Below are 21759 nucleotides of genomic sequence, written 5' to 3'. Positions count from 1 at the left end.
AATTCAAATAGTTATTAATTTATTAAGGAAAGAGATTTCTGAGAAGTTATACTAATTGTTTTTTAAAAAAATAAAATTAGAATGAAGAATAGGAAGTGAAGATACTTACTTAGAATCCGTGGTTCAAGTTAGTGCATTCTTTTAGGGTCCATGGATTGTTATGCTAGAATGGTTTATCAACAGTCCCAAATGTTTTGTTTGTACCAGTGAAGAATTCGATGTAATTTCCCCTTGTTGACTTTCAGCTGCTCCAATACAACATAACCATCTTAGGTATTTGATGAAATCAAATTTAAAAGACAGTTCGAATCTGACATCTAACAGGCGTGTTGACATTAGCAGAGTGTGCTTCAGAGGCCAACTGCCGTCCTTCAAATCCCAGTTCCACCTGTACCAGGTATGTGCCCTGGGCCAACCTGTTTAGTATCCACAATCCTCAATTCTCCTGAGAAGAAAGTTAAATAATTTAACAAATTATTTAAAATTCACATCTTAAAGTCATTCTGAGGATCATATTAAACAATGCATGGAAGGTGTTTTGTAGAATACCTGGATATTTTAGTCAGGATTCTCCAGAGAAACAGAACCAATAGAATTTATACAGATCCACAGAAAAAAATGTCCTGAAGGAGTGGCTTATGTGATTATGGTGGCTAAGAAGTCCCAAAGTCTCCCAAAGCTGGAGGCCCGGGAAGACTGGTGGTGGTATTCCAGCCCAGGGTCAAAGGCTGAGATCCAGAGGAGCCGATGGTGTAAGTGTAAGCTCAAGTCCAAGTCCTCAGAACCAGGATCACTGACAGCCACAGAGAGTAGGAGATGGATGGCCCAGTTCCAGAGGAGACAGAAAGTTGGCACTTGCTCTGTCTTTTTGATCTGTTCAGACCCTCAACATATTAGAGGATTCCCACCCACACTGGTAAGAACAGATCTTTACTTTCACTACCAATCCAACTGCTATCCTTTTCTAGAAACATCCTCAGAAATGCACGCGAAATAATGCTGTACCAGTTACCTGAGCATCCCTTAACTCAGTCAGGTTGAAAGACAAAATTAACCATCACTCAGGCACTTGGCATTTTTTTATAAATATGCTTTATTTGTATAATATGGAAATTACCAACTGGACCTCTTGTCCTGTGGCAGGCCTGGCTGCTGCCGCTCACCCAGGCCACTTTCTGAGGTACATGTAACTTGTACACAGGTGCCATGATTCAATCTCAGGCCAAGGAATACTCAACCAGAAAAAGGAACGTGGTATAAAGACAGCCAAGCTACAGGCTGAGAGACCCCTGAAATGGCCTAATCCCAAATCCTGTGTAATTATGACTACAAGTGAATAATAAGCAAATAAGATACACTTCTTGGAAAAGAACAAGGAGAGAAAGGAGGAGAATCCAATGGCGAGTATAGTTACTAAATCACACATATCTGGAAAAGGCAGATAAATAGAAATTTTGAGGTGATGGAATGAACAAATAATCGGAGGATAAGGCAATAGAAGAGCCAGTCTGTAGTGCGAGAGATGGTGGGCGAGACCCTGAAATGGAGAACTCAGGTCAACCTAAAGATCACACAGTGGGACAGAAGAAATACCCTGGTCCCTGGAGCTGAGTGCCTGTGTCAGTCCCTTCAGTAGGGCCCATCCTCAGGAGCAAATGGGCAAGGACAGAGGCTGTTTCTGGCAGAAGGCTGCCCAAGGTTTCCAGAAATTAGCACAACTTGCACAGAGTACCAGGGCTGTGCCTGCATTGATCAGAGGTTCCCAGAGCAGTGGAACCAGTGTGGCATATAGATACACATAAATGGTTTATTATGGGAATTGGCTTACACAGTTACAGAGACTTAAAAGTCTCTGAAGAGTCCCAAAATGTTGAAGAACCAGGAAATCAGGCGGGGTAATTCAGCCTGAGTTCAAAAGCCAGAAAACCAGAAGCTCCCATGTTTGATAGCAAATGGTAAATGTCCCAACGCAAGCAGAGAGTGAATTTGACCTTCCTCTGCTTTTTGTGCTATGAGGCCCTCAAAGGATTTAATGATTCCCACTCACATTGGTGGTGGTAGATCTTCTTTATTCGGTCCACTGATTCATATTTTAATCTCTCCCCAAAACAAACACACATTTAAAAACAATAGTTCTGTATGAGCTATCTCGGTATCTCTTAATGCCACCAAATTGACTCCTAAAACGAACCTTCACACTTACCTCCACTTTTTCTTATCTCTCTCTCTCTCTCTCTCTCTCTCTCTCTCTCTCTCTCTCTCTCTCTCTCTCTCTCTCTCTCTCGTTTCCATACAGGCAGCAATGCCAACAATCAAAGCAAGATGCCCTCTAAAATACTACCTGAACTCAAATTCCTATTTGCTCAAGCCAAAACAAGACCTCTGTGCTGGGTGGTGCTTTGTCAACTTAGAGTTACTGAGCATATCCAAGGCCATTTCCTTAGGGCCCCCTTTCCTGTCTTATTCCAGGTTGGAGATTTGGAATATGGAAGTGAACAGATGCTCTTACTCAGAGGCCAAGGCAGCCAGCATGGTGACAGACCCATGCAGATATGCCAGCAGGCATCAGCCTCTGATGTACAACTTCCAGTCCACCAACAGCTCCAAGGCTAACACCAATCACTAAGTCAGGGCTGGTGATCCTCTGGTTCTACAGCTTCTGTCTGCCTGATCTTTGCCTCCCTGGCCCTTCCTACTGTAGGTGCTCTAATTGCTACAAAAGCCTCTCACTGCAATACTGAGAGACACTGTTTTCCTGATGAATACCTTAAAATTCTAATTGCTGGTAAATTGAAGAGCTAATGTGGATGGATTTTTATACTCACCTTATATTAGACATTGAGCACTCTGTAGGAATTACATCTTTAAATTTACCACACAACTCAGCTGGTTTTATAATTATTTCTGCGTGCTAAACAAACTGAAGGAACAGAAATCTAAGTTAATCAGCCCAACATGCCAAAACCATATGATGCGGAGCTAAAACGCAAACCAGGCATTTGACTTCAGAGTTGATGGTCCCATTCAAATTTTTACCTCACTCCTATAGTCAAAAGAACGTTCTTCCTCTTTTGTTTCCTGGTTCCTATTCTCCTGCTCCTTCATTCTGTCTCTCTGTCTCTGTCTCTCTATGTCTCTCTCTCTGTCTCCATTTCTCTCTCCCCCACTCTCTTTCTCTCTGTCCCCCTTTCTCCTACTCTCCCTTTCTCAATATCCCACAAGATAAAGGTGACCCAGAGTTTCCTTGAAAATTACTGCTTAAATATTTCCTTTCATTTCTAAAAGCTCACCTTGATTCTTTTATATCATTTGTTATGAGGAATTGGCTCATCTTATCTCTATCAACTGAATGTTTGGGTCTCCTCCCAAATTCATATGTTAAAACCTGATCACCAATGTGATTTCGGGGATGGGATTGGTATTCTTATGAAAGGGGCCCTGAGAGATCCCATGCCCCTGGTATCACATGCAGACATGGTAAGAAGACAGTTCTGCACTAGAAGAGGGCCTTTCCAGACACCAAAGATGCAAGCAACTCAATCACAGACTATCCAGCCACCAGACAGTGAGAAATAATCTCCTCTTATTTATAAGCCATTCTAGAGTATTCTGAAATAACAGCCTGAGCAAACTAGAGCAGTAATTGTGGGCAAGCCACGCGGAATTTTATGGAATCCATAAAACAGGCCATCAGGAAGGGAAGAATTGAGACCAAGAGGGAACTCACAGCATGGCCCAAAGGTGTTGTCCATTTGTCCCCAAGAAGAATGTCATCTCTCTGTCTCTGTCTCTCTCTTTGAAACTTCAACCTTGATTTTTAACGCCTTCCAACTCAATCAGACCCACTCAGACTATTAGAATAATTTATCTTTTTTTTTTTAACTAAAGGTCAACTTATTAGGGACTTTGATTTTGTCTGAAAAAATTCAACTGTAGAAGCATCTGGATTAGTGTTTGATTGAGTGGTTGGGGCTATAGCTTAGCCAGGTTGACTCATTATACAAAAAGTGAAAACAACCTTCTAAATGCCCCCTCTTCTCAAAATTCTTCATTCAACATTACTTTTCTCAATTTTCTTAAAATCCGTAGGTATGTCTTTACATTTTTGTTTTGCTTTGTTGTTTCCTTTTATTTAGGTTTTGTGTGCTGGGGATTAAACCCAGGACACATGCTAGGAAAGTTACACCCCCAGCTCTAACTGCTCATGCCTTGCTTATCCCAGGTTCATTATGTTTAAATTCTAATATCCAGTTTGTGGTGCTTGTTTATTGGTTGTTTCTTCAAGCCAGTGGAAAACAGCTTGACAAAAACGCTTTAAAACATAGATATACGTATGTGCTTGTGTGTGTATGTGGGTGTGCGTGTGTCTGTGTGTGTGTGTGTGTGCATGTGTGTCTCCTGATAAATGTTCATTTGGAAGCCAGAATCAATACAAAGAAGCTACTTAGTGTTGAGTTCTGTGTGGTAGATGACTTCAGAGAATGTCTGAGTCTTCTAATAACAGGTTTGTCTAACTAGGTCAGGTCCTCCTTGAATAATCCCCTTTTGATTATTGACCTTATCCGTCTACTTTTACCATATTAACATAACAATCACAGGAATGAGGCAAATGGGACATGTATGCAAATATGGTAAGCACATTCCCCTGGACAGGTCTAGAATAAGCTTTCACAATTTTTTTTTAAATCTAAGAACCGCCATTTTTCTCAGTCTCCGTGACTGACCACCTTCCCTAATAATAGACACATTTTTTCCTTAGCTCAGAAATTTTTACCTTCTTTTACTAAAATATTTCTAGCAATCATCTGAAAAGGATGGAAAGGCTTTTCAATAAGAGGATGGGAAGTATAGGGCCTTAAAGAAGACTCACCACTGCCACTATATAATTCTGAAATTTATCCCAACTGGAACTACTCTCTTTTTTTTCTTCTTTAGCCCTTTAATAAAATAGTATTCTGAAGTGTTTTTTATATTAATTTCATAACTCTATGAGAATAATTTTACTATCTTATTTCCCAATTTCTTGAGGATAATCTTATTAAAATCACTGCCCATATCTAATAAAGGTATACATAAGTTCTCATTTTCAAGATGACAATTGAAGCACAAACAAGTCAAATAACTTTCCTGAATCTCAAATCAAGAAAGGATCAGGGAAATTTACACTCCAGTCTAGAAAACACCAATGCCTACGTTCTTTCTTAATATCTGTGCTTTATTTTATTTTGATTTTTGCAAACTGGTGATGGAACCCAGGGTCTCATGCCTGCTAAGCAAGAGCTCTACCATTGGCTGCAGCTCCATTTAGTAGGTTTTAAAAATTGCAGAAATGTGGAGCTCCCTCAAGGACTGGAGCACAAGAGGAGGAACAAGAAGAAAACTTTTCCTTCCTGCAGAAAACAGTGAGAAGTCAGTTGAATGGTCCCAGAGAACAAGGATCTATCCTTCCCACGATATAAGCTTCAATAGCTACGAAACAGACATTGACACATTTCCAAATATTTATTTTTTCCCTGAAATCAATATTAATCCTTCAAAATCTAGCAGAAATGACTCTTCATTGAACTCCCTCAAAAGAAGAAATAGAACCCTCTAAAAATGCTCAAAACTCACCTCTACTTTAGTACTTACCATTTTAATTAGAATTATTTCACTTTCTGGATGCCACAAATACCAGTCTACAGCATCTTGAGGATGGATGCTGCATCTCAATCAGCTTTGTGTCCTCGGGCCCCAAACAGTGAACCCAGCCACCAACCTGGCATCCTTGGCCCCCAGGACAGTGCACTCAGCCACTAACCTGGTGTCCTCAGCCCCCAGGACAGTGAACCAGAATCCAAAGGGCGCTCAGAAACTGTTTATTGAATGTACGGGTGGACGCCTAATAGATGTGTAAATGAACAGACAAGCAAATGAAAAAACAAAAGCATGTTGCGTGACCCATAACTATCCCTGAAATTATAACAACAAAATGTCAGAGAGAGAATTCTCCAAGAAAGAATCCTCTTCTATTCAGTTACACCAAAGTTAACAGTTCAAAACACAGATTCCAATTACTTCCTGAAATATAAAAATTTGAAAATAAACAGCAATCTTTAAATTTACAGAGTAGATGTTCTTCTGTGCCAGTCACTGCGTTATGTCCCTGAGGAACATTGTCAGTTTGATTCTGTTGAAAGCATGAGGAAATAAGTGTCATTCTCATTTCCACCCCCAGTAACTAATACTTAGACTAAATAACCTTTTTTTTTAAAAAAAAAAAAAAAAAAAGAAAAGAAAAATTGCACAGGTAGGATTTTAAGCCCCTCAACCTAAAGTTCTTGCTCTTCACCACCAGACTGAAACACCTTTTAAAATGTTACCAAATAAATCAGTGTCTTTGGTAATGCAATGTGGAAGAAAATAATAAAACAGAGCCAAAAGCTCACTGTTTTGCTTTAGTTTCTACAGCAATTTGTTCAGTGCTTCAGGGTGGGTGCACCTTTAATAGCAATTTTATTGGGGGACATTTAAAGTGACTTTCGGGAGAATCTTTTATGGCAGCAGCTCTCGGTTTGGCTCTGGTTGCAGTCTCTCTGATGAAGCTGTTTCATCTGAAATTTCTTTGCATTTCATGTGCGTGTGTTCCCCACTGTGTCCAACCATTCTGGTGGTAACATATGGTTAGTTTTGTTAATTGGGCTTTTTGTTATGCTGTGTCTGCAAAGCTTCTTTTAATTTATATTCAAATGTTTGTCATCCTCTGGCCGTCTGTTGGGTGATGTCTGTGTCTGCTTTGTGACCCATGACGATAGCATGTTCTTCAAGCTGTGTCCTGGCAGATGATTTGAAGAGGCCCCAGCATGTGCTGACTTGGTTCTACCAACCTGCTGTTGCCTTAACGAGCCTGCAGAGTTAGCTTTGGGAGAGGATAGGAAGAGGGTAGGCTGTTGGGCTTAGCCAACTCTAGGCAACTACATTGTTAGGAATTGCATAGATTGGGTGAAAATTGATTTGCTTATCAAAGACAGACTGCTTCAGTTTCGTGTAGCATCAGACATTTATAAAATCCTACCATTTGCCAGGCACTGTGCATAACCAAGGCTCAGATGTACAAAAAGAATATAAAGTAGAGAACCCCACAAATGTGGTTAGGGATATAGTTAGTAAAAAGGGAGCTACAAGAACAATACTGAGACTACATTCTTAAACCTAACGGCCTGGGTTCGAATCTCATTTTTTCTGCTCACCAGCTTGGTCACCTTGGACAAGATGCTTAACCTCTGTGCTTCAATTTTCTTGTCTATATCATGCGGATGATGGAGATATCTATTTCAGAGGATTGGTGGGAAGATTAAGTATATAATGTCTATGAAGTACTGAGACCAATGGATACAATAATGCTCAATAAGTGCTAGTTATTATTAATTATTATTTTATACAATTGCTAAGAAAAGTAGGGATCTGATGAGTAAAAGGCAAACTGCAAATCACAAGTGAAAATCCCAAAGGAATTTAATCATCATTTTCCAAAGTGCATTCTGCAGCAAAGTAATAAATTTAAAGAAAAGGGGTTCTATATTTGGGAAATTGTGGGTTACACAGGCTACTGTCTATATATATATAACAAAGACTGCATTAGACTGGTTTGCACTGTGACCCACCAAGAGGCATAGAACATGCAGCTCCCAAGTTATCAAATGCAGGACCTTCATGGAGATGAGTCTTTTCGGGGACTAGATTTTATAGGAAATCCATTGATAAGTTCCACTCTGGATAAAAGTCATGGATATTCACAAGAAGATATTAGAAGGAAACAATTAGATGAGAGTAAAAATTAAAGATATTAACTATGTTCCTAAATATTTAAGATTGAATTCTTGGAAGTTTGCGTGAAATCTCACTTATGCTACCACGTGACACAATACATGTGCATGCACAGGCAATTGCACACACACACACACACACACCTTACAGCTTATCTACAAAGCAGTGCTTGATGTCACCACCAGAGACGAAATCCTGTGGCATTTGGGGTATCTTACCCTTGGATGGAATGACATTTCTAGAGAAGCCTGAGAGCCTTCAAATCCACACAATAAGAAAGATATAAAACCCAGCAGAGCTCTGTAGCCTGCTGGGACCTCCAGGCTGCTTGAGTGAGATCACAAGGGGAGAGAATTCTACTCTACTTCTTACAGAGAATGCAAAAATACACTGGCTTTCTTGTTTGTCCTACAGTTTATCCTGTGCTTCCCACATTGAATTGGGAAAGAAAGAGAGCAAAGAGGGACCTCAAGGAATGAAACAACAGTCGCTAGAAAGTGGCACTGTCCTGGGCACACCCCTGTAGAGAAATACGTTCTCTCTGATTAGGAAGTCTTACACTTTTCTTTTAAAACACAGGTCATATAAAAACATTTGACTGCATTTAACGTGAGTTCTTGAACATTTTTCTACAGGCTAGTTACTGGGCGGAGATGGTGAGTCTTGCAAATGAAGCCTCATCCCTCCCCTCCCAGGTGACTGCATTGCAAATTTCAATCCACAGCTTTGTGGAGAACACCACGTGGATGAGGCACTTAACCTGGCTCAGGGGGTGAGGGGCTACGCCTCCAGGGTGCTGAGCCCTGGAGATGAACAGGAGGTGGAAAGGTCACGGGGTGCAAGAGGAAGAGGCAAGTGTCACCGGAGAAAAAAGCCAAGACCATGAGCAAGAGAGGATCTGAGAACCAAAAGTAGGTGTGCCGTGCTCTCGGTGCAGAGTGCCAAGGAGCACGAGAGACGGGGTAGGAAAGAAATGATCTCACAAGGATCTGCCACTTCTCCCAAGGATGATGTGGAGTCACCGAAGTGCCTCAGACAGCAGCAACATGCTCAGTTTGCCCTTTAGAGAAGTAATACCAGCTGAAAAAAAAAAAGAAAAAAGAAAAGAAAAAAAAATCATGTTGGTTTAGAGAAGTATCTATCGGTGGCCAGAAGAACATTTGTGAGTCTCTTTTGGCAAAAGAGCCAAGAGATGCTGGTGGAGAAATTCAGGAAGTGAAATCTGTAATGAGGTTAGGTGCAGCATGAAGACAAAGCAGGACTCAAAGATGCCCCAGGATTTTAGATGTGGGTACCACTCCCTGAGTTAGGGCACAGAGAAGCAGAACAAAGCATGAAGATGGTAAGCTGTTCTTGGAGCCTGAGGAGTCTTGTCAGAGGGCTTCATGAGATGCCCAAGGGGCAGTTGGTTGTGTGGCTCTGAACCTCAGTTGTCAGCTGTTGATGCTGGAGATTGAGACTTGGGTGGTGTCCTCATGGAGTTAGATGATGCCTATGCAGAATGTTGAGAGAGAATTCTTAGGACAGTTTCCTAAAGACCAAATACCAAGAATCCCTAAGGAGTCCAAGAAGTCATAAAAAGAGTCAGAGAAGAAAAACTAGCAAGAGAAATCGAGGAATCATCAGCTGAATCGTGCCATGCTAAGAAATGAGAGAAGTTAAGCCTGGGAAGCATCCTTCAAAGGCAGAACCACTTTGGATGTTTCCTTACATCTGTAGCAAAGGCAGACTGAGCACCCCAGCAAGGGGGAAGGTGAGGAGCAGAAGGGAGGTGCTTTCCAGAGATTTGGCTGTGTACAGAAGGAGTGATGGAGGAAGGAACAGGGGAGGGGGCAGGGCCAAGGACGAAGATGTTCTCTTCTGTATTATTTTGTTTAAAAAAGGGGACAGACTTGGTTACTTAAGTAGAGCTGAAAAACTGTCAGTGGATAGAAGAAAATTTGAAACAGTAAATCAAGAAAGTCTTCTGAAGATTTGAGAAGAGATAGGACCCTAAACCCAATAGTCCTTGGTTTTGTAATCATGCAAAAAAAAGCAAGCCCAGATAGATATTTATTTTTCCATCTTTCTGTGCTCCACATGGGCAGGAACTTCATCTGTCTTGTTCACCACTGAACTCATCAGACCCATAGTAGGTGCTCAACAAATATGTAGGTAGAATTGCTAGGTGGGTTTATAATGCAAGACATTATCTATCATTTTATATGATTCAAGACACAGGAAGGACTTGGTACAAAGATTGAAGCCACAGAATGGCATTTTAAAGATCTAAATGCATCTCAAACTGAGCTCAGCAACACCTTTTTCTAAGTCACACCTTGGTGCTATATCAAGAGGCAGCACAGTTTATTGCCTGTTTTGTCTGCTACCCTTGGACTCAAGAGGCTAGGTTTTAGTCCCATACTTTATCACTCCTGGGGCTTATTGTGCCTATCCCAGATCCTCTTCAAAGCAATGATTATAAACTTGATCTGCACATTAGCCTTATCTAGAAATCATTTACAAAATAAGAGTCCCCGAGCCCTGCCCACAAAGATTCTAATTTGATTGTTCTGGGAAAGAACCCCGAGAGCTGAAATTTTAACTTAATATACAGAGAGTGGTAAGAATCACTGCCTTATACAGTGCGTAGAATCATGGAAGTATAAAAGAATATAAATACCTGGAAAAACTATTTTTCAGTTCCACAAAAAAACTGAACAAAACCAGATGCTATGATTCCACTCCTAGGTCTATACAGCTAAAGTCGTGCTTGCCTGTGTACCAAGAGCCCTGCGCAAGAACATGCCCAGCCACATTACTTGCAACAGCACCAGGGAGGAAGCAATGCAGATGGCCTAAACGATGGTTAAACAGGTGGTGGTATATCCATGTAACAGATACTGCCACTCATACACATCAAGATTTTCAAAATGTGATACAAAAAACACACTATATCTGTTTAATTTATCTTCATGGAGATGAAAACAGGCAAACATAAATCAATGATAATAGAAGTCAGAATAATCAGATCCATTGGTAAGAAATGACAGGGGCACAAAAAGTGGTCTCAGGGGTGCTGGCCTCATTTCTTCATCTGAGCAGTTTTGACACGGAGGTGTTGAGGTGTCTGGTGCCCAAAATCCAAAGACTACCAGGAGCGCACCTGCAGAGAACAGTGACTTCTACACGTTGCAGCAAGAGGAATCCAACACTAAGGGAAACTGCTGGTGTCTCAAAGAGGGAAGAGTTAGGCAAAGGGTGTGTGGGGTCAGGTTTTGAGGTTGAAATTAGTCACTGGATGAAATAGCCAGGAAGTGGTCAAAACTTATTAACAGGAGTTTCAGGAACAATTGGACATCTCAGTTTTAGAGCACAGAGTCCCTTCAGAGTTCGGGTTGGGTCCATTTATCTGTGGCCTTATCTTGGAACCCATCAATCTGAATGGGCAGAGTTAAAGGAGGTGGAACTTGGTCTGTGATGGGCTCCATGGTTTGGTCATTTGGTCCAAGTTTGCCAGGTATAGCGCAACCCCTCAATTTTTCTGATTCATTCCCTTTTCCCGGTCCAGCTGCCAGTGGGACAAGTTATATCTTTATTTCTGTGTAGCTATGTACCACTTATTAATATTTACATATTTTGAGTTTTATTCAAATGGTACATGGAACTTTCTTGACCTCCATTATTACTTCAATTAAAAAATTTTAATAAGAAAAATTGTAATCCATTTCACCATTTCTCATTGACTTCTCCTCTCTTCATCTTCTCTGTCACTGGTCCACTGCTCCCACTGTGGAGCTGTCCCTTCCTAGTCCTGTAAACCAGCTCTCATTGGGGGGAGGCTGCCTCTGAGTCCACAGCTTTCCAAGAGAAACAAGCTCCCCTCCTTGCCCTCAGATTCCTCCCACTTGCCCAGGAAACCTATTTGTGCTGGGACTTCCCACAGTTCCTTACCACAGGGAGGTGGGGAACGGACACCTATTCACCTCAGGTTAGCTTCCCACTCACCAGTCCTTCTTTTCTCTTAAACTCATAGATTTCAAAACAGTGCTGTTATCTGTGTGGCTGTTCTATTTACACTTTCCAGCTAAGATTTTACCATCTGGGCTTCTCAGACTGTGGTAGACAGATACACACATACCCCCGTTTGTCTTCAGACCTTCACAGGACACCGTATCTCGTTTGTGCTATAAGGGTACACTCCACCCCTGCTGCCTTGTGGTGTTCGAAACTATGAGACTGGGTGATTGTCCTCTCTGCCATTCCAGAATAGACTTTTTATTACATGAGATTTTTTTTTTTTTGGAGCGATGGAGAGGGGTTGGAAAGTTTCTTTCTTTCTTTCCTAACATCTTATACTGTAAAAATTTAAAAATACATGATTTACTAAAAGTGGATATGAAACTAATAGAGGAAGCCCCCTGTGATTGATTTTAAGATCGCTTTGCTGACATCTACTGGACAGGATCTTTTACACAAATATACAGCACAGGTAAGGCAGTAGGAATCCCCTGTTCTGTGATGCATGAATTAAAAACATAAAATAAAAATAAAATGTGTAAGTAGATCTTTCCTTGTGGGAGCCAAATAGACTACTTTTCCCTTTTTCTTTCTTCCTTTTATTCTTTTCTCCTTCCTTCCTTTTCTTTTTTTTTCTATTTTTCTCACTCTATTTTTGTGAGCAGGAAACATAGAGGTAAAACCTTTCAATTTTTGTCTTGGAAAGGAAAAAGAAGCTTTTTTCTTGATTACAATAATGAATGGGAAAACCTATTTATACTTAACAGGCTGTATCTAAACTGTCATCTTCCTGCTGGTAGGTCTCCTGGCTTAACAAAGCAGAGGAGATCTTTTAAATATTATGTAAATTAATCAGCTGGTTTCCACTGAGTAGTTAACATGCTCTCTTCAGTCATTAAGTAAGACCCTTTTAATCCCAACCAGGCACTTATGAGCATCAGGAAGTTCAAAATAAATAAGACGTTTATTTCATAGTTAACTAGAGGTAACAGATAATAGCTCTTAGACCTGCAATTCTAAAGCCTATGAGAAAATTTATACTTACTGGAACTTAATATGTATCTTAGCTGGGCAGGGTGATACCTACCTGTAATCTCAGTGACACAGGAGACTGGGGCAGAAGGATTGCAAGTTCAAGGCTAGGCTGGGCATGTTAGCAAGACCTTGTCCCAAATAAAAATAAAATAATAATAAAGGGCTGGAGATATAGCTCAGTGGTAGAGTGTCCCTGGGTTAAAAAAAAAAAATCTTATCTGGTTCAAAATTTTCATTTTAATTTGTACACATAGAGGGTCCAAGAATAGGAATGACATAAAATTTCAGAGTTGAGGCTGAACTCCAGAACCTAAATCCTAGACCAGAACTTTATACAGTTTCTACTGCATCCTTATTGTTTACTTATTATTTATAACTTTACAGCAACTATTTACATTACATTAAGGATTAAGCTCTTTCCTTGTTTCAACTTATTGGTTTATCAGATACAAATGACGGAACACATGGTTCGCTGACAAATTTGGGGGTGAGGGGGTGTTGGTTAGCCATTGATGCATAACCTTTAGCTCCTGTGGGTCAGATGTCCAGGTGTGGCCTAACTGGGACTCTGCTTCAGGGTCTTACGACACTAAAATGCTGGCTAGGGCTATGGTCTCATCAGAGGCCCAACTGGGGAAGGTCTGTTTCCAGGCTCAGACTGAAGGCAGAATTGACTTTCTTACAGTTCTAAGAAAAGGGCCTCCTTTCCTTGCTGTTGGTAGGTCAGAGATTGCCCTCAGCAATTAGCCACCACCTGGGATTCCTGGCCATCTGGCTTCCCCAGCATGGCCACTCATTGCAGGGAAGGTCGCTTCTTCAAAGCCAGCAAGGAAGACCGTGCTCGGCAGTGCTACAGTTTTACGTAATCTAACTGCAGAATCTCATGTATGTGACCACATAGATCCTGTTACCCCTGGTATGAGCTCTGGCTAGAAACAAGCTACAGATAACATTCACACTCCTTTGAAAGTCTAAACACCAGTGGCCACTATCTTGGGAACCACCTCAGATCTATCCTCCACAAGGAAATCTAAACTGACCAGATCAAATTTATGATCAGTTTGCATCAAAAACACATAAAGGTGCCCACATATATAATTTTGCCTTGAAAAATGCTACTGTGCGCATATTTAAATTAATGTGACAATATCTAAGAGCTGCTAGTGCCTTTGAACAAATGAGACAGCTCTAGTTAAGGGCCTGACCAGTCTGATCAGTCTTCTTGGGCCAGGCATGTGGATCAGTGTTGAGCACTTGCTTCACTTGCAGGAAGCCCTGGCTTCTATCCCCAGTACTGAAAAAAAGAAAGAAACACAAAATATCCATATTTCTTGGGTTGTGAGTGCCCATCACAGGGGGAGAAGATAGAAGTGACAGAGGAAAGCTAGCTTCAGACAGCTACAAAAAAAAAAAAAAAAAGACAAAAAGAATTTAGTAAGTTCGTTTATACAAGTCTTATAGCCACATGATTATTTAAAATTTCAAAATTAATTCTTCCATAGAGAGTTCAGACAAAATATTTATCACTGATAGTAGACCACACTTTTCAATATCCATTCCGATGGGTATTATAAAATAGTGCCTGTTTGAGAAGCTTCCATGATTATCCAGGCATTTATACTCTCTTTAACCTACTTGCCTCCATTAATTCTTGGAGTTCATGGGCATGGATTTTGAGTAGCACTATAAGCAGTGCCAGAACAGATGTTGGGAATGTTTTTGTAACATAAATAAGCATTGCTAAATAATTTCCTATATTTAGAGAGTTTGGGTATGGTACTATGTGAGAGTCATTTTGTGTATTTAAAGATGAGTTACAAATAATGAGCATTAACTCATTGATGTTAGCATACTGCCAAATTGATGATGGATACTCAATAATTCCCATTTAATCTTCAAAAAATAACCTTACATGTCACCGTATTACCCCTACTTTACAGATCAGGAAATTGATGGTTAGAAGTTAGGGAACCACCCCAAGATCAAGGTCAAGCAAATAATAAACATGAGTTTTCTGATTCCTGTTTAATAGTATTTCCATCATGGAATAGCTACCTAATGTTCTTATTTTAATTTCTTATGTCTTCAAATGCTCCAAGGAAATATCTTTGCTCCCAATTTTTATTATTTGCTAGAGTTGGCAAAATATCTATACAGATGTCTACTTTAAGGTGGTTGGAAGTGGGTAAAAAAATAAATATATGAAATCAAAACATCCCTGGATGTCCAAATGCAGCATGACAATGGTCTGCAGACAGGGGAGGTCTTCAGTCATGGCTGTCAAGACCCCAGGTTGTTTGGGGACTGTGAAAACCAAACTGAGGCGTCACCTACCAAAGCTGCCGAGCGAGACACCCTCTGGCACCTCTGCAGAGAGCTCTCCTCCTTGATTGCATTGTGTGGGTCAAAGCATGATTGGGCCTCTGTGTGTCCCAGGGCTCCTGGTGGCCACCCTGGTCCTGGCCCTCACCCTGTCCATGAGCCCTACAGTCCGTCCAAGACCCCGGAAGCCTCTGGTGGCCAATCATACAGCAGCAGCTTTCCCTTTTCTTTCCATTGTCTTTTTCCTTCTTTAGCAAGAGAATAGTATCTCTGATGCTTTGGGGATCACCTACCATTCCTGTTGCTCAGTCCCCACAACTCAACATTCCAGCCCTCCGGTTTACATTAAAGCGTGACGAGTCCTGGCTTCTCAGAGTCACTTTTTCCGGACACTTCATGTACACAGGGATGTGGCCAGAGCCAGGCCAGGAAAGCCCACCAAGGGCTTTGTTGAAATTTTCAGGGAAAAAAAAAAAAAAGGTCATCTCTTCAAGATCTTGGGAACTGAAAATCCTGTAAGTCTGAATCTGCTGAAGGAGGAGGAGGGAGGAAGGGTTGGAGAGAGAAAGGGGACAGGGAGAAAGATAAGGGGAAATGAAAGCGGAAAAGGAGAAGACAATGACCGGAAACACCCCCTGTGCTACAGACCTTCAAAATAAGTTGTGTTACCTGAAACAACTTTGGGCCCAAATTTATTTGGATTACGGAATGGGAAAAAGTTATGAATTTTTGAGGGCTCACATTCTCACTGATTGGGGGAAGTCCCTCAAAATTAAGGCAGAAAAATGATCTACTGATGAGAACAAAAATTGCTTTCTTTAAAACAGGAAGCCACCAGTGTGCATTTTCTCTGTGTTGTTACATCCTATACGGATTCCACCTAAGGATCCCTATATTTTCTTCGTCAAACTATTGAAATTCATGGAGTTTAAAGGAACCTAAGGATAATGAGGAAGATGTGATTTGTCGTTATTCAGATATTCTTAATGATCAGAGAAACCAAAGGCAACTGACTGTATTTACCAAAATGGATGCACAATTATGTCAACTAATTTATACTTAATTCATTGTTGGAATAATTTATTTATGAAAATTAACTTGAAAAACATTGCAATCAGTGGGAGAACTGGGCTGAGTTGAAAGCGTAAGAAGCATAAATAAGCAATGAGGTGAAATAAATAAATGAACAGGGATCATCACTCACCCTTAGAAACAAGCCTGGGCTGTGCGTCCTCTCCCCTGTGGAGGATGAGTACAATGATCTCTTGTGCAAATGTCACGGAATTGCTAAACTCCCCCGTGCCAGAAAATGACTATTTCATACCAACCAGCCACTGCCTTCAAAGACACTGTGATGGCGGTTTGGCCCGCGGTGACTTTGTGAGTGTTAGTGGAGGATCCCATCATTTTCCAGTTAATTTCAGATTCTGGCTGATTTCAGATTTCATGGCTTTCAAGTGTCTTCTCTCCACAACTCAAGTATCCAAGGGCAAGCCTAGGTGCTGGAGGAAGCCTTGCCCCTCCCTCTGCTACCTCCCTCCCTGTTTCTGGAACAGCAGTTGATCAGCACTACTTGTGACTGGGCAGGCCAGGTTTTAGCAAAGCCAGCTGCAGTCCAACAGAAGCCTCATTCTGCAAACAGCCTCCTCGCTAAGGAATTTAAACAATCCTGAAGTTTAAATTTCCCTCTGTCCAACGTTCATATCTATTGGTCAATTCAGAGGGAAATCAGAGAAGGAAGAGGGATATCATGCGCTGGCTCCTGGCATCTGAATGATAATCGGTGCACTTTCAATCATTACAGCTGTGAACTATTTCTACAGTTAGTTCAAACTTTTCCTCTTCCTCTGCACAGGCTCAACCCATTGTCCATGGACCTCCCCCATTCCCCAGAGGCTCCTTCTCCTCCTACTCCTGTGGCCCTGCTCAGCTTTCCTTCCCCAGAGCCCTGGGCTCCCTCATCCCAGCCAGCCACCCTCAAGGGGAGGTCCTTCCAGGATGGCTTGAGCCCAGCCTGGCACCACTAGGAAGCCAGACTCACACTATTTAAACCTGAGTCTTCCATTTACCATCCACATGACATTGTACAAGTCCCAGTGCCCCATATATAAAATGAAAAAGTTAAAGCACCAATAACATACGGCTGCTGTGAGGACTAAATGAGCTAAATTAACATGTGTTTAGTGTCTGCAGCACAGTGGGTGTTGTTTAAGTGTTAGACAAAGACTAAGACACCAAGGTCCCCTTGTTGGAGCGACTTCCAATCTTTCCAGTGGTTTCTCATGCTGCTCCTCCCTTGCCTGGAGTCAGAAGCAGATGTGCACCATTCCTGGGCAAACATGTAGCCTCTCTCAGGGATGCCCCCAACAACCCCCTTAAAGGCCTACTCTTCAGCTTTTACAGGATGAATTGTCAAGGCCATGAACTTCGAAGAACTTGCTTAGCATCTCTTTGCAAGTCTGAGATGGGCAGTAGCTACTCTCTGAGGTGAGATACAATGGCCATTTTAGGCACGTGGCAGATATTGCAGTCAAGAGATAATTATTATTAATGGAAAAACCCCATTACATCCAGCAGAGTCCAGCACAGTGACTGAATAACAGGTGGCCTCAAGCAATATGAGCCATCCCTGGCTCAGCCACATTCAATGAGGGAGGAGAATCTGAAGCATCTGGTTGGCACAGGTACCAGGTCTCTGTCTGCCTTTCTAGTCTCTCATGTGAGCATCCCTGTACTCATCCCCTCTGTTCTCACTGAACAGTGTAATTACTTGAGCTGAACGATTGCACATCTCTCTACCTCCCTGTAGTTCTTCTGCATGGAATGCCCTTTTCTTTTTTTCAGAAACCTCCCAGAGAGCAAGTGGCCCCCGAGACCTCTGCATGCACCCGTTTTAACCTCAAAACATAGCTGCCTGGGGTTTTCCCTGTGTCCTTCTGTCCCCCAGAAGACTAAAAGCCTCTTGGAAGCAAAACCTCTGAAAGCATTAACCTGACACAGTGCCTGACTCCTTACTACCACTTAGGGTTTGAGTCATACAAGATAAAATGTCAGAGGACAAACTTTTGTTAAATTGTCCTGAGAGAGTAAAAGTAACTTTGTTTAGTAAATATCCCAATGAACCATTTTTAATTAGAAGGATTAGGGGTAATAAAACGGAATAACTCTACTACTCTGCATTTATAAAAGGAATTGTTTGAAAAGGGGTAAAAAGCAAGAAAGAAGAGACAGAGGTCAAGCAAGAGAGTGGATGGCATTGTGAGAAGCTGGAGAGTGAGCAGGAGACAACCAGAAAAATGAAAGGGCAGGCAGATCCCCTGGAAGAGCTACACGATAGGCCTAGTGTACCCAGCACAACCACAATTTAACTGGTGCAAATTATTTTTTTTAATCATGAAATTCTCTGGAAATGTCATAAAAGTGTATGTAGCCAGTGGAAAACGTGCATTCTTAAAATCTACTAAATTTCAGCAAGGACAGTGAGAGTCTGTGGCATGTGAACCATATCTGCTCCTACACAACCCCCTCCCCTATGTTGAGGAATTTCTGCACCAAGAAGATGGGGTTTTCCCCCTCCCCAGCCAGCATCCAGATCAAGAGTCTGGTTGCTCCCCAGAAGGATCTGGATGCTAGTACCCAATGCCCCAGTTCTGCACTGCAGAAGCATTCCTAGCAAGCACAATGTGGGGATTGAAGTTTCCTTCCAGATTCAAGGAAAAAAACCTCCATCCTAGGTGTTATGGTTTTAATGTGAGGTGTCCCCTAAAAGCTCACATTTGAGACAGCACAGGAAGGTTCACAGGAGAAATGATTGGGTTATAAGGGTCTTAATCCAATCAGTGATTTAATTCCCTGATAAGGATTAACTGAGTGGTAACTGAAGTGGTAGGGTATGGCTGGAGGAGGTGGGAATTGGGGTGTGGCTGTGGGGTATATATTTGTGTCTGGTAAGTGGAGTCTCTCTCTCTCTCTCTCTCTCTCTCTCTCTCTCTCTCTCTCTCTCTCTGCTTTCTGCTCATCGTGTAAGCTGCTGCCCTCTGCCACGCTCCTCCACCATGAGCCCCAAGGAATGAAGTCAGGTGTCCCTAGACTTAGACCTCTGAAACCAAGAGCCCCCAAATAAACTTTTCCTTCTTTAAAATTGTTCTGGTCAGATCTTTTAGTCACAGCAACAAAAAAAGCTGACTAAAATACCAGGAAAGGCAAGTCAAGAACATTGGGACCCCATACTCCAGTATGACCTCTTCTTAGCCAATTTCATCAGCAACAGCCCAATAGCCATCCAGACAAGGTCACGTTCTATGGTAGTTTGCATTCAGACTTGAATATATGAATTCAGGAAGACAAAGTTCAACCCATAACAGAGCAAAAATGGTAGATGTGGTTTGAGAAGGAAGCACCAGATAACTCAAAGATGGGACAATGTATGTTACTAAGTCTGAAGCAACAGATAAAATGGAGGGTAGATCAGTGTGGAAGATAGATCACACAGAACATAGAAGATAAACCTGAACGATGATCAACAGAGATTACGAATCTGGAGAACAGAGAGGAAAACCTAATTAAGAAAAATGAACAAAGCTTCGGTGAAACATAGGAATCATTTAGTTCACCCACTTATGCTTAGTGGGCACCAGAGAAGGAGAGAGAAACATCTTCAAAGAAGTAATGGCTGAAACTTTTGGAGTTGGAAGGTTGGGAAATTAGATGAAAGGTAGGAAAGTAAGTGAAGTAGAAAAACAACTAAAATGTTTTACAACAGCAATATCTGTTCAATTTTAATTTCTGTTACCTGCTGCACAGTGGTAATTCATATCTATATCACCCAACTCTTCGACAAAAGTCTACCACACTCAACAGCCATGTGTGATTAATGTTGGGGAAAATTAAAGAAAGAAACCACTAAAGAAGAGAAGAAAGCAAGTAGTAAAATGGAAGAAAGATCAAGCAATCAAAACCAGGCTCACTGATGCAGCCAGGAATCTTCTGACAAGAGACTAGAAACCTTGGGTTCCACAGTGCCCTTAGATGAAGTTTGAAACAGTTTTAACTGAATCTTCAAGAACAAGGAAAAACCAGTCACACTTGAATTTTATTATAGTTGTTCTAAGATCAAAAATGGAGAAAATAATAATTGTCCCATTGGTGCCAAAGCTGCTGTGGAAAAAGGATTTGGTCTTAGTGGCTTTTCTTGAATTACTACTTGGCTTCAAAATGTGCCTAAACACCTAGCAAAGCAGGTGACTTTCTTGCCACCTATAAATGTGTGCTCTTTTCTGTCTAAAAGTGATCTAATTTACATCACATTTTTGCAAACCTCAGGAAATAGGAGTAAGAGATTTCTTCCATAAGGTCATCCCCCCCCTCCCTTTCAGAGCACAAGAGTTTCAAATGGCTTGGCTACAGGCTCACTTCACGGCACATCAGAACCTCAGTCACATCCAAGCAGAGGGAACTTGCCTATTCCACTCTCTTAAATCTCTTTAAAAATTGTGTTGCTGCTTTGTTCAAGATGCACCATTATGTGTAAAAGATAAAAACTCTTTAATATAGATTCTGTAAATCTTAGGTCTGAGCCAACCTGTGAGCAAAATAAATACAAGTGGATGAAGATAAGAGGGGAACAAACAGAAGTCTTTTTCTTTGATTGAAGAGAATGTCATCATCGGGAGGTTTATAATCTTAATGGCACGTGCCACGGCCGCTGTCCTCTTGTCCTCCTTCCCCCATAGAAGAGCAGCCTTTATCTTAAAGGAGAAACACTAGCTGTAACATCATCTTTGCTCTCTGAACAGAACATTATTTTTCATAGAGCTAATGAGCAACCGGTGCCTGAGAACAGCAAAGCCAATGCAGAGATGAGAAACCAGCAGCACGGGCTCTGTGACCTTGAGTCCACCTGAAGGTCAAGGAGTAACTGAAAATGTTTGTCTCCAAGCTGTTCTATTGGACCCAGGGAATAAAGACTCCCTACCAATAAGAACACTAGTTACCCCAAAGGGAGACCTTTATGACCTTTTTATAGAACAGAGATTCCAGGAAGACAGGATAGTTAACAACAAAGATCACCAACCATGAAATCTGTAAGGACAAGGTTCAATTAGAACTACTGGTCAGGGTGACCTAGAATAGCCTTTAGATCTTCAGGATGCCATTGTAGTAGTAAAAATCCCACCCCTCTCTCACTCCCATGGGGTTTTGTTGGGGTATTTTGCATTAGACCATGCCTAGTAGGGACTTAAAATCTTGATGCAATCTCACTGTCAATCAAAAGTTGAGAGGTGGTACCTGAGCTGGCCTTCTAGAAACTTCCCTACCACCACCAATAAAACTAGGGAACAAAGGGAGCACATGGTCACTCCCCTCTGAGAGGACCCACTTGATCCTTTCCCTTCTAATAAACTTTGCTATGCTTTTACTAAGTTTTGTGTCTTGCCTGGAACTTTCTCTTGCAAAAGCACAAGAGCCAAGAACACAACGCAATCTCTATAACAGGTCTTCCACAGATAGGATTAAATTTGGAGTTTCGAAATGAGATTATCCAGGGTTATTTGGGTAGTTCCAGAATGACATCACAAGTATCCTTATCAGACAAAA

The sequence above is a fragment of the Ictidomys tridecemlineatus genome, chromosome 1 (genome assembly GCF_052094955.1).
Source record: "Ictidomys tridecemlineatus isolate mIctTri1 chromosome 1, mIctTri1.hap1, whole genome shotgun sequence".
Classification (NCBI taxonomy): Eukaryota; Metazoa; Chordata; class Mammalia; order Rodentia; family Sciuridae; genus Ictidomys; species Ictidomys tridecemlineatus.
Note: the sequence above shows the minus strand (reverse complement) of the source record.